At 45.8% G+C, this 9,163-nt stretch overlaps 1 long non-coding RNA gene across 2 annotated transcripts; it reads left to right on the forward strand.

Moving 5' to 3' along the window:
- Positions 1-5,135: 5,135 nt before the first annotated feature.
- LOC127326745 (uncharacterized) lies at positions 5,136-8,891 on the forward strand. Of its 2 annotated transcripts, none has more exons than XR_007868104.2 (3): positions 5,136-5,690; positions 5,771-7,896; positions 8,007-8,891. It is a non-coding gene; the product is annotated as an uncharacterized lncRNA (long non-coding RNA). The 2 variants fall into 2 exon arrangements; XR_007868105.2 differs by having other exon boundaries at positions 6,523-7,896; positions 8,007-8,888.
- The last annotated feature ends 272 nt before the right edge of the window (positions 8,892-9,163 follow it).

The following is a 9,163-nucleotide window of genomic DNA, read 5'->3' on the forward strand; positions in this document are numbered from 1 at the left end:
GGCTGAGCAAAACATATTTTATTAGGAGGAGCAAAACGTGTAGATGGAGCTTTTTTTTAGCAGACGTGTAGATTAAGATTTTTTTAGTCAACGTGTAGATTGAGATGAGACTTTACGCCTGTTTTGGGCATGATTGATGGGCCGTTCATTTAAGCAGTTAAGCCCAACCGCAACTTCAGGCTACCTTCTTCTCCAGCCCTTGCCCATCAACCTGAAACAGAAAACTTCAAACCACCCTTTCATGGCGCTACTCCCTGCTCGGCCGCCGCTGGAGGCTAGGTAAGGACATGGTTTGCCTGCTCGGCCGCAGAAGACCCAGGGCAGCCGCTGCTGCTTGTCCATTGTTCGCAACTACAGATGCACTACTTGCTGCCAAGTGCAAAACGAAAAATTGGGGCCCCACAAATTTTGGGGCCTTGTGCGGCCGCACTAGGTGCACTCCGGTCGGCCCGGCCCTGTTACTCCGTGGCGGTCGGCTCCGTCTCCGGCCTCGACCCGGTGGTCGGCGGCGGCCGGCCGATGCTGCTGGACCCGGAGTTCAACCTCACCTTCCGTGTCGCCTCGCACGGGTTCTGGGTCCGCGAGTGCGCCGAGCCCGGCATTCACGTCGACGTCTCCTACCGTGGCGTCCTGCTTGCTTCTACCATGACCGCAACGGAGAGGACGACTTGTGCCCGGCCGAGGAAGGCCGTGGATAAGCGTGTTGTTGCGAGAGGAGCTGGGGTGGTTCTGCCTGGCTCCGTGCTCGACGGCGGCGGACGATGATGGACGACGCAGCTCAAGCCCAGTTCCGCCCACAGCGGGCAGGAGGAGCCCCGCAGAGATCACCGCTTGAGATCTGCGGCATGCTATGGGTCTTCTTCTGGTGCACGGTGGTGCCTCTCATGCTGCTCGTAGCCGGCCTGTTCTTCGTCGTTTACCAAACCGTCCTCCAGGAGCCCTACTACTCCGTGGCGGTCGACTCCGTCGCCGGCCTCGACCCGGTGTTCGGCGGCAGCCCGCCAATGCTGCTGGACCCGGAGTTCAACCTCACCTTCCGTGTCGCCTCGCACGGGTTCTGGGTCCGCGAGTGCGCCGAGCCCGGCATTCACGTGGACGTCTCCTACCGTGGCGTCCTGCTTGCTTCTACCATGACAGAATTTGCCCAAATACAACACACACAAATATACAGTGGAGAAGATGAACACACAACACATGGAGATTTTCGCAGCACACATACTTGTGCTTTTCTCTGTATTTCTCAACTCAACTTACAATCTGATTACATGGCTTTATATAGCCAGACCAACACTACCTAGCAGCACACACGCACGCAGTTTGCATGTAACAACCCACTAGCTAATTGACCCAGTAATATCTCCACTAGTTAACTGCCCACGTATACTTGAGTGAGAGCTAAGTCTGCAGAACTTTGGATTCCACGTACAGGAGCAAGTCTCAACTAATTGCTCCCGTTTCTTGCTCCACGCCGATCTGCACACGACTCAGCTACTCCGTCTCCGCAGTACACCAACGCATGAAACTAGTTAACTAAAACATAAACATGATTTAACACAAACTAACAAGATTAGTTCCAACAATCACCTCCCTAATCTTGTTATTATTATTTCTCTCTTGAAGCCCATGGACGTCGATGTCATCGGTGCACCTCGCAGATGGCCGCCAATGCCATCTTGTCACGCCGTTTGCCATCGTCCCCGTTGGACTCGCTGAGAGACGCACCTCCTACGCCTTCACCACGAGCGCGCCGCCGTGACACGCTCGTAGCCACAAGTTTGCCGCCGGTGTCGCAGCTCGCCGGTGACTCGCCTCCATATTCGCCACCGGTGACGCAGCTCGCCGGTGACCCACCTCCATGTTGTCGACGATGACGCACCTTGTCGATGACCCGGACATGGACGATGAACACTTCATGGCAATGGCCTCCGCACCTTGGCGATCACCGCCTTGCCGCCGGTGACACGACTTACCGGGCAGCATACCTTCCTCCATCGCTCGTGACGCAGCTTGATGATGATGGAGACTCCAACCTCGATCGCACGAGGCTCTGATACCAAATGACAGAATTTGCCCAAGATACAACACACACAAATATACAGTGGAGAAGATGAACACACAACACATGGAGATTTTCGCAGCACACATACTTGTGCTTTTCTCTGTATTTCTCAACTCAACTTACAATCTGATTACATGGCTTTATATAGCCAGACCAACACTACCTAGCAGCACACACGCACGCAGTTTGCATGTAACAACCCACTAGCTAATTGACCCAGTAATATCTCCACTAGTTAACTGCCCACGTATACTTGAGTGAGAGCTAAGTCTGCAGAACTTTGGATTCCACGTACAGGAGCAAGTCTCAACTAATTGCTCCCGTTTCTTGCTCCACGCCGATCTGCACACGACTCAGCTACTCCGTCTCCGCAGTACACCAACGCATGAAACTAGTTAACTAAAACATAAACATGATTTAACACAAACTAACAAGATTAGTTCCAACAATCACCTCCCTAATCTTGTTATTATTATTTCTCTCTTGAAGCCCATGGACGTCGATGTCATCGGTGCACCTCGCAGATGGCCGCCAATGCCATCTTGTCACGCCGTTTGCCATCGTCCCCGTTGGACTCGCTGAGAGACGCACCTCCTACGCCTTCACCACGAGCGCGCCGCCGTGACACGCTCGTAGCCACAAGTTTGCCGCCGGTGTCGCAGCTCGCCGGTGACTCGCCTCCATATTCGCCACCGGTGACGCAGCTCGCCGGTGACCCACCTCCATGTTGTCGACGATGACGCACCTTGTCGATGACCCGGACATGGACGATGAACACTTCATGGCAATGGCCTCCGCACCTTGGCGATCACCGCCTTGCCGCCGGTGACACGACTTACCGGGCAGCATACCTTCCTCCATCGCTCGTGACGCAGCTTGATGATGATGGAGACTCCAACCTCGATCGCACGAGGCTCTGATACCAAATGACAGAATTTGCCCAAGATACAACACACACAAATATACAGTGGAGAAGATGAACACACAACACATGGAGATTTTCGCAGCACACATACTTGTGCTTTTCTCTGTATTTCTCAACTCAACTTACAATCTGATTACATGGCTTTATATAGCCAGACCAACACTACCTAGCAGCACACACGCACACAGTTTGCATGTAACAACCCACTAGCTAATTGACCCAGTAATATCTCCACTAGTTAACTGCCCACGTATACTTGAGTGAGAGCTAAGTCTGCAGAACTTTGGATTCCACGTACAGGAGCAAGTCTCAACTAATTGCTCCCGTTTCTTGCTCCACGCCGATCTGCACACGACTCAGCTACTCCGTCTCCGCAGTACACCAACGCATGAAACTAGTTAACTAAAACATAAACATGATTTAACACAAACTAACAAGATTAGTTCCAACAACGGAGAGGACTTGCGCCCGGCCGAGGAAGGCCGTGGATCAGCATGTTGTCGCGAGAGCAGCTGGTAGGGTGGTCGTGCCTGGTTCCGTGCCCGATAGCCTTGCGGAAGACATGCGCAACGGAGGGCAGGCGTTCGACGTCGAGCTGCGCGCTACTACGGGGAAGCGGGCTAACTACGGGAGCGGATTTTCTGAAGGAACCGGTTTCTACCGGTGTAAATCTGACCACTCGTGGCCTCGCGATTCGTGCCAACTTCGCTTCAGTTTAGTGTCTATTTTACTGCAATATGGTATATCTATGATATTTATTAGATACAAATAAAAATTGTAGTCAAATCTTGTTATTTCGACCACATTATACATATATTTCAAACATATTTGAATTAATTTAGTTGTTTTTCATTTAAATTATCGCGAATCCCTGTATATATAAAAAAATTACGAGATTTTACTAAAATTTTATTTAGGTTCCAAATATATGTCATATGGAGATGATACAAACTAGATATAGAGAAGGGCCCTAACACGAATCGCGAGGAGATGGACGGTGGCCGGATACCCAGTAGAAACCGGCTCCGTTAGAAAAGACTTTCCCGGCTAACTACACGTGCGGCCCTAGACGCGTCGGCGAAAACTGTGCGTTGGAAACTGAGTGCCCCATGTCAAGCGTGCGCGAAGCACTTGGAAGCGGGATGGGAAGGAACTCGGAAGTTAAGCGTGCTAGTGCTGGAGTAGTGGGAGGATGGGTGACCGTGCGGGAAGTTCGACCACAAGTAAGCAATTTGACTAGAGATTAAGTGTAGTTAGAGACTAAACTTGTCAAATAACTGAAATACTAGACATTCTGAAAAAAATAGAAAAAATAGGGAGTGAAAAATAATTAGAAAAAAATAGATAATTTTTTTTTAACGAAATAGCCTTTTGTCCCGGTCTGTGTTACCAGCCGGGACAAAAGGGGGGTGACCCCTGCGCGCCCCGCGGCGGCCACGTGATGGACTATATGTTCCGGCTGGTAAGCGGGCCGGGACAAAAGCCTCCGTTGTCCCGGTTGGCCAGCCGGGACAAAAGCCTCTTACGGGCCGGGACAATAGGCCTGTTCTCCACTAGTGACCGCTCCGAAGAACCCGCGGCCAGCGGTGTCGAAGTCCACCGCTCCCAACAACCCACCGCCGGCGGTGTCGTGGTCCACCGCTCCAGCGTCCACGCCGGTGCCGGCAGTAGAGCAACGGAGAATGAAAAGCGAAGGAAAGAGAAAGAAATCTTCGGGTCTGTTTGTTTGGGCTGCAGCTTTTGAGAAGCAGCTGTAGATGTTCAGCTGTGAAAAAGCTGCTGTGAGAAGCAGCTGTTGTAAGCAGAGATTTGATGTTTGGCAGTAGAGCTTTTTAAGGCTGCTGTTGCTGGTATGAAGGATGAAATGTCTAAAATGACCCTAAAGACTGAAGAAGTTGTATAAATGCTGATTTGGTATGAATTAGCTAATTCTGACTGTTTTTAACATAATTGTCATTCTTAAGGGTTAATTACTTCAATTTTAATTTTGAAATATTCATCTTTGCTATATAAAAAGGAGGAACTTGTTCTGTTTCCTCCGGCCGAAGATTTCGTCAAGCATATTTTTAATAAGACGTTTGTGCCCTCCCACCAAATCTCCGCGACCTAAAAAGTGGAGAGTGCTCCACTTCCGGCCCACAGCACCCACGAACCACCTCTTCGTTGGCTCCTGTCTCTCTCGCATACGCCTCCGCCTCCGCCCTGATTGACGCCGCCACCACGCTGCCGGACTCCGCCTGCTCCCCGTCCCCCCTTCTCTCATCAAAGCTGCCGCCCAGTAGTGTCGCCTCCTGCACAAGGCTAACCCTATTTCCTCAACCTCATCCCGGCGGCGGCAGCGCAAGGGATGGATGCGGATTTCTCGCCACGTCCAACCTCGGCACGGCGCCGGAGATGGAGATGGACCTCTAGACTTGTTCGAGATCTAGCATGGCAACGGCGCCGACATGCCATCAACACTCTCGGACCCAGCCTTCGCCTCCAATCGCTCGTACGGCACGGTCCCTCTGTCTCACGTCTCCTTCACATGGCGGCGCAACGACAAGGCCAGCGACGACAACAACAAGAGGGAAGGCCTTCTCCCGTCAGAGAAGCTACTCGATTCGATCTCCACTTCGTCTCATCGCAACACAGGAAGACCACGGATCGGGCGATTTGGAAGAGGAGGCGCTAGCAGTTTGTACAAACAAACTCGCAGATTTCGTGGTAAGTTCCTCAACAGCATCACCCGATGATGGAGATCTAGGTTCTTTTGCCTATCACTAATTACATGGCACTTTGTGCAGTTCTCTAGCATTACATGGGGAAACGAGGCTTTCTAACTGATGGTGTCATGATGATTGTGCACGCTCAGTTATTTGATGTAGATTTTATAAGACCGGATAAATCGTGCGAAAGCTCTTACGGCCGTTTACTAATCGCTGAAGTACGAGTTGATGTGGAAAACGAAATTTGTTTGCACCTGCACCTGCACCTGCCTAATTGCGCGTAGATAAGAAGGGATGATAAATCATAACATAGCACTACCTAAGAATTTTACTTAGACTCGTGTAAGTTGATGCACATGAGTTATCACGGTTTAGGGTTTACTTCATGGTAACGATCATTCGTCGATTATGTGGCAGTAAATAGTTGAATGGTATAAGCTTATGAGTCATGATCCAAAAAGTTGTTAGCCTATGCCACTGTCCATGTTTTATGAGCATAATTGATTTTCTGTTTTTTTTGTTTTGTTTTTTTTGGACTTTCATAGATGTTTTTCCGTTACATACTGTTGTGCTACTTTAAAAAGGCCATCACAACTTATTGTGGTATTTCGGAAGTATATAACTCAATCCACTATGCACTGCGCATATCTGATATTAGGTCGCCAATTTATTCATTAAGGCGTGTTTTTTCACATTTATGCTACAAAGATCTGTAATGCCTTGAGGTTACTGAAGTTTGTTGTTAAGTATATTCTGGAAGTTCTATTGGATTTGTTTCCGCTAAATAAAGCCTAGATGTGCACCTAATTCTGATTTGGATATAAATACAGGGGCGCACAAGGAGGCTACTAATATTATATGAGTATACATTTAAAAGGCAATGTGAGGATTTCTTTTCTGAGGCATTTTCCGACACTATGCTTATTGTATTTTCAAATGGTTTATTCTTTTGCTCCATCAATTTGTGAACCAATTTTTCCTCTCAATATAATTTGATTATTTATTTGTTAGCTTCCCTGCCTGTCCTTCTGTCCCTTCGACCGGCCATGTCATCGCCCCATGTCGCAATTAAGAGCTTTCAGAGCCATCGTGGTGTGCAATTTTTTCCCTGCAATTGGTAACTAAAATTCTTCTTTTTGCGAGATGACATCAATATTCACCATTAATGAGAAAATTGGAGATGAATTCTATGCTGCTGAGAGTATCATAGTAGCTGATGCAATTGCTACGTGATAGCATGGTGCACCATTCTATTTAGTAATCGCTACTTTTCTTCTGTTGCAAACCAATATTATTTCCATTGCTCTCTTTGCACAATTTCTCTAATAATCTTCCACAAATGTTGTTTTGTTGGTAAAATTTGCAGATAAGCTTGGTTTAGCAAAACTATATGGAGCTTTGTCTAGGAAATTGTGGATAATTAGAGAAGTAAGGAATCTTCTATTTCCGGAATTAAGTTACAGATATAGTTACAACATGGAGCTTATACTACCCTGGTGTGAAGAAGTTACCACAATGGCCATGTCATGGAAATCTCAGCATAGTAAATGAAATTCTTCATTTAATCATCCTGAGTTAGACATATTCACAGCATAAAGCTTATATTACCAATGGTTTATAAGAATTGCACACACATCTATACCTAGCATAGCTTATACTACCAATGGTTTACTATCTTTTTTGTAGTATACTTCGCCAAATGAAATCTATCTTTAGAGGAAAATTTAATTGAGTACTTTCGATTGTACATGAAGAATGACCTTTGATGTAAGCTACATGTTATTTGAATCATGCAATCAAACAAAGAAATATTATCTAGGTTTATTTATGGACTGAAAGATCTCATGTGTGGGGAGCAGTAGAAAGAAGGGGTTTGCAGGATTAGAGTGGGCCGTGCCATTCTCCATATGGTTTCCCCTCACGACTATCCTTTGGGCAACTATTCAGGTAATTATCATTTCTCCTCTGATTCTCAGGTGATTAAAGACATAGGTTCTGGTGAGTTCGGCTCAGTTCTGGAGTTACTCAATTTTTCATCTTGCCTGGAGTTAATTTCATTTTGATACATTTGCTTTCTGGCTGATGCATCTGTTGAATGTTAGTTGTCAAATTTGTTCTTAACCGTTTCGTCTTTCAAATGATGCCCAAGTACCTCTCGAAGGCCTAGCAAGTGGCCATGTCCTTCACATGTACAATATATACAGGTTACTACTTCATTGTAACTTAACTCGTGGTTCTCCTTGCATTCTTTTCCGGTATAATTATTGTGCAGTTTGTACCTTTTTTTTAGTTCCCGTTGCTTTCATGTTTTCAGGAACCTGAGTTGTTTTTCCTCCCATTCAAGACGGATGCCGTGAGTTGTTTCTTGATATAAATTACATGGGTTTTGGTTTATCCGGTAATAAGGCCCCACAATGTGTTTGATGTTTCTTTATATTAATACTCTGCCCCAAACCCCATAATGTGTTGGAGCTTTCAACACTAGGTACGCTCTTTTTTTCAATAATAAGAGGTGATTTGATCACATAGTAAGGTTGTCTTTTTTCTGTTTTCTGATGTACATGAGGGTTTTGGCTGATGTTCTCTTCACAAATAGAGGTCAAATGCAAGTTGTTTTGCTTGTAGCAATGGAGATGATTGGTATTCTTGTTTCAAGTTTTCTTTGAGAGAGTTTCATGATTATTGGAGGCTTCATAGTGGTGAAGAAGTTACAACTGCTATTTCTGATGCATCTCACCATTTTTTACTATGCACCTTAATGTGTGTACGACTGGAGTTGTGGTGCCGATGTCAGTGGCCGTCATCGTCTTCATGTATGCATGCAAGCTTAACTTGGCCTAGGAACGAGCGTGCGGCAGAGGTAGCAGTTCTTTGCTTCTCGATGTTCATTAAATATCTGAAGCTTTGAAGGTCGATCATCAATATCAGACAATTTGATTTATTTGTAAAACAATATAATTATTTTCGATCGGCTGCCAAGTTCTACTAAACAATTTACTTTTGCCAATGCATAATAGTGAATGCAATACTATTTAAGCTTGCTGATATTTCCAATAAAAGTTCCTAGGATGTGGAGCGTGAGGGTTCTGCTGTTGTTATTACGGTACCAAATACGATAAATTTAAAATGAGTTTAACTACATAATACTTCAGTGAAACTTACGGCTGTACTTGCATTCTAGAACTAGACATGTTGAATATACTGCCACAAGAAACTCAAAACTTATAACAATAGCACACGATAGTAAACTGATACTAAAGACTGATCCTATCGAACAAATGTTTTTAGTTTATAATATGACGGTCTTGATTTACTATTCTCGGCTTATTAGTTTAGAACTTGTAAGAATGTAGATATGTTTATTAATATAAATGTATTAGTAGAGTGATTTATTTTATATTTAAATGATGTCAATTATATCGGTTGTCAAAATATGCTTTAAACGAGATATAATCTTATTGGTTTGTGAAA

Source organism: Lolium perenne, chromosome 6 (assembly GCF_019359855.2).
Source record: "Lolium perenne isolate Kyuss_39 chromosome 6, Kyuss_2.0, whole genome shotgun sequence".
Lineage (NCBI taxonomy): Eukaryota > Viridiplantae > Streptophyta > Magnoliopsida > Poales > Poaceae > Lolium > Lolium perenne.